Source organism: Microtus ochrogaster, unplaced genomic scaffold (assembly GCF_000317375.1).
Source record: "Microtus ochrogaster isolate Prairie Vole_2 unplaced genomic scaffold, MicOch1.0 UNK24, whole genome shotgun sequence".
Lineage (NCBI taxonomy): Eukaryota > Metazoa > Chordata > Mammalia > Rodentia > Cricetidae > Microtus > Microtus ochrogaster.
This window is the reverse complement of record NW_004949122.1, coordinates 3,342,575-3,347,507: the sequence shown is the minus strand read 5'-3', so window position 1 is coordinate 3,347,507 and position 4,933 is coordinate 3,342,575. Positions and strand designations below refer to the sequence as shown.

General features: G+C 45.8%; 1 protein-coding gene across 1 annotated transcript in view; it reads right to left on the bottom strand.

The window, feature by feature from the left end:
• The window catches only part of Pccb (propionyl-CoA carboxylase subunit beta), a 47,727-nt gene that overhangs the window by 20,194 nt on the left and 22,600 nt on the right, over positions 1–4,933 (bottom strand). The gene's annotated exons all lie outside the window — the stretch shown is intronic.

The following is a 4,933-nucleotide window of genomic DNA, read 5'->3' as shown; positions in this document are numbered from 1 at the left end:
GTGCGGCTAACCTGCGGTGTGGTTAACCTGTGGTTATAGTTAACCTGTGGTGCAGCTAACCTGCGGTGTGGTTAACATTTGGTGTGGTTAACCTATAGTGTGGTTAACCTGCAGTGTGGTTAACCTGTAGTGTGGCTAACCTGCAGTGTGGTTAACCTGCAGTGTGGTTAATTTACCAGGTTAAGTTAAACCTAGGGTCCCAGGTAGCCCTGACTCAGAAAGCGAAAAGGGATCATAGGACAGGTGAACAGGACAACAAGGGGATACAGGGGACATGGGGACATGGGTGCTGTGGGCTAACGCTCTTGGACACTGTAAAGATTTGTCATTCATATTGGTTCAATAAAATGCTGATTGGCCAGTAGCCAGGCATGAAGTATAGGCAGAGCGACCAGACTAGGAGAATTCTGGGAAGAGGAAAGGCAGAGAGTCAGACACCATCCAGACTGAAACAAGATGAGAATGCCTCACTCAGAAAAAGTGTCAAGCCACAAAACTAAAACAGGAGACGATACCAGGAGTGGGGTGTTGCTGTAACAGACCTGACCTTTTTGGGGGTGGGGAGAAAGTGGAAGACTTTGGGGCTTTGAACAAAGAAAATGGCTGAACTTGATAGGCAATGCATAGTAGGCCGTCCTAGCAGGAACTTGAAAGGCAGCAGTTCTGAGAGCAATGTGGACTATGGAAGCCCAGATCGAAAGGTTTCAGGGGGAACAATATTAGCAGCTGGGCCAGAAGACAATTCTTCTATTTTGTCAAAGAATATGACACTCTCTGCTCATCATAAGAATCTGTATGAGGCTAAATTGAAAAGTCCTGGTGGAGATCTCATGACAGCCGGATACTGATGCTGCCCCATGGTTACTAGTAATCACTCTTATACAGGTCTACAATTTAAAAAAAATAAAAAGCAAGTGGGGCAAAAAGAAATCCAAACTGTACAGTCTGCAGCTAAAAAAGAACACTAGGAAATTTAGAAAGGGTGCCCTCAGGGAGAGATCTCACCCAGCTAAGCTTCGAACCTGTTAAGTGTCCAGAACCCAAGAACAAACAAAACAAGCAAATGGAAATTCCATGAACCTCAACACATCAAAAATCAAAATAGCAATTTAAACAAACAGTCTCGGTGCATTTCCTGGCAGACGGACACTTCAATAAAAACCAGCCACACTAAAAAGCAGTAAGACAGCAAATAAGGAAGGAGGGTCCAAAAGAAAGAAAACCAGAGAAGCAGGAAGAGCCACAGAGGCAGCAAACACTTCCTGTGAATTCCAGAAGGCAGAAACAAGAATCTTCTCACGCACGCTGTGGTAGCTCACAGCGCTGGCCGTCCATGTCATCGGCACACAGTTCCCGATACAGGGGAATGGGAGAAAACACTACGCTACAGAGGACTAACGGTAAGAACCTGTGACTTTCTCCTCAGAAATCAAACACACAAGAACAGACAAAGCAAGACATCTGAAGTGTTGAGAAGATTAAACACACACACAGAGAATTCCACTCCTCAAGTCATCTTTTTCCTATTTCCGTTTTTATCAGATCTTTGAGAATTTCATACCTTGTATTTGATCACACACATTCCGTCTCCCAACTAGCCCAGACCCACACGCCTTCCCTACCTGCCCACACAACTTTGTTTTTTTTTTATAAGGGGGATGAGGGGCACTGTTTGTGCTCCCATAAACTCTTGGATGTGTGTCCATCCACTACAGCGGCGGTTCCCAAACTGGGGGTCGAGACCCTTTTAGGGGTCAAATGACCCTTTCACAGAAGTTACCTAAGACCATCTGCATACTGGATATTTAGATTATGATTCTTAACAGTAGCAAAATTACAGTTGTGAATGGATACAATTTTATGGTGGGGTCCCCACAACACGAGGAACTGTATTAAAGGTCGTAGCACTAGGAAGGCTGGGAAGCACTGCTCCAGAGCATAGTCAATCTACCAGAAGCTATACCCTTAGAGAGAGCAGACTTCCCCCTCTCCCAGGGGCTGTCAGCTGCCAGCAGTCTCTCCATAAGGGAGGACTTTATAACCTTGCTCCTAAGATGGAACCATACCTGGCACCATTATCAGGGCCAAGGACCAATCAGACAGGTAATAGGCCCTAAGAGAAACTCTACCGCAGTTATTCTGCTGAATGGACACACTACTAAGTCAGTTCCTAAAGACGCATCATTATACCAGTGCACCTCAGCCCTCCTTCTGCAGTCCATGATGATTGACCCTGCAGTCATATTTCATGGCTGGGGTGTGGAGATCAGTGGATACAGGCACAATAAGACAAATGTGTCTGCAAAGCGAACTTTGGGGGAGAATCTCCCATTTCCCATCTTATGTCTATGAATCATTAAAATCAGATGCACTGTGGAAAGGTACATGCCCAGGAGAAAACATAACTTTATCTGTTAATTAAAACAGAAAACCAGTGGATGGAGAGATGGCTCAGTGGTTAAGAGCACAATTCTAAGGTATCTGATGCCCTCTTCTGGCCCCCGCAAGTACTACAGGCATGTGGTGCACAGACACATGCAGGCAAAATATTCACACATAAAATAACAATAAATCTTTTTAACAGTTTGGTATAAAGAACCACCCAACTATACCCTTTAGCAAACAAACTACAAACTACTCATTCTCTTGACCCCCATAAAAACCCCAACAACTACTGGGGCCCTTCAGTGCCTTTACTCACACGATCCGCTTTTTTTTTTTTTTTTTTTTTTGACAGGGTTTCTCTGTAACATCTCTGGCTCTCTAGAATTCACTCTGTAGACCAGGCTGGCCTCGAAAACAAAGAGATCCACCTGCCTTACCTCCCAAGTGCTGGGATTATAAGCCTGTGCCACCACTGCCTGGCTTCCACTATCAATCTTTACAATGTATTTCTGACCTGTATCATTGCTTTATTTTAAATAATGTTACATTACTACTTTTGCTAGTCTGTGTGAGCCTTTATTTTATTCTTAAATAAGAAGTTAAGACCCCAATCACCAGTAACACAGTGTGATACATGCTTGTAACCCCAGCACCAGAGAGGCCAAGTCCAGAGGACTCAAGTTTGCAACCAGCCTGGACTACACAGCAAGAAGCTGTCTTTATGGGGCTGGAGAGGTGGTTCAGCAATTGAGATCACTGGCTGCTCTTTTTTTTTTTTTTTCCGAGACAGGGTTTCTCTGTGGCTTTGGAGCCTGTCCTGGCACTAGCTGTGTAGACCAGGCTGGCCTCGAACTCACAGAGATCTGCTGGGATTAAAGGCGTGTGCCACCACCGCCTGGCTCACTGGTTGCTCTTTCAGGGGACCTGGGTTTGGTTTCCAGTACCCATGTAGAGGCAACTCATAGCCATCTGTAACTCCAGTTCTAGGGGATCTGATGCCTTCTTCTGGTATCTGAGAGCAAGGCACAGACACACATGCAGGTAAAAATAAAACAAAAACATACACATAAAATAAAAATAAAAAGCTATCTCAAAATTTAGTTTTAAAGAAGAATTTTAAAAGACCAAAACAAGATTCAAACGTGTGTGTGTGTGTGTGTGTGTGTGTGTGTGTGTGTGTTTGTGCATTGTTTGCGGAATCCCCACTTAGAAGGTATGGAGAAAGATTTACCTTGCTAACAATTACCAAAAGAATTAAAGAGTGTATATACTGATTTTAGTAAAAATATACTTCAAAGTACAGGACACCATCAGCAATTAAGAAGAAACTGCAGGGATGAAGGGGTGGCTCTCCAGCAGGACAGTCACCTTGTGGAGCCAGTATCAAAGCAAAGCATGCCACCACAGAGGCCGGTTCCAGCCACGGAAAGCCAGCAGAGAGCACCCAGCACCCCTTCACAGGCTCCCTTCTCCCCCTGCCTTCCCTGCCTCTCTCTCCTCTCTTCTACCCCTCTCATCCGATTCACCGGAACCCTGAGCCAAATACGCCCTTCTTGCTCCTTACTATTCTGTCATGGGAACTTGCTTCCTGTCTCACTTTGTGTTCAAATGCCATGTGTTTTCCTCTTTTTCACTTAAATGCTAACTCCATGTAAGTGGGAACCCTGTCAGCTTCGCCTTTCATTGATCCGCAGTGCTGGGCCACGAAAAAAGACTACTTTGGCAACCACTCATCAAAACCCAGTGCACCTATACTGGTTTCAGGGTTCCATTAAGTAATTTTATCATTAGGACAAGTTCAGAACGGGTGGTCAGCTGTACCAAGCACACACCAGGTGTGAAGAAGACAGCCTTAATTGACCTAAGCACGTGTCCCAGACTTCCTGGGAGAAGGAACTGGACTTGATAGCAAGACCCCTGAAAGCCATGCTCCAAAAGTCGCCAGAGACCTCCCTCCCTCTTTCTCACTGACCAACTGCACACCACCAAGCAACCTCCCATGCAGGTCACCCTATAAAAGCGATTTACCCGGTTGTCCCCATTCCCTGCAACAACAGACAAACAACCATGAATCAGAAGATGCAGCACAGGCAGGTAGGTAGTTGGTGTAGTCACTCTGCCCAGCATTGCCCACTGATATTGGGGGTTGCAAACTGGGGACACAGACTGAAGTCTCCCCCAAATACCATGTTCCAAAGAGGTAGCAATTTTATAGCAACAAAATTTAAAAAGTCATAAGTCAAGATGTTTCAAACACATTGGTGGGTACGTCAGATAGGAGGGTCAAAGGGAGAAGGCAGAACCCTGCCATCTATGCCTGGGATGCTAGCTGACATCACTCAATACATTCCAAAGGGTTTATATCTGTTTGTCAGTAGTTAGGTCCTACACAGACGGGGACAAGGAGTGGCTATTTAATATGCTACAGATATCCAAGACAAACTGTAGCCTGCCCCTCAGCCTGCCCCTCAGCCTGCCCCTCAGCCTGGCCCTCAGCCTGGTCCTCAGCCTGGCCCTCAGCCTGCCCCTCAGCCTGCCCCTCAGCCTG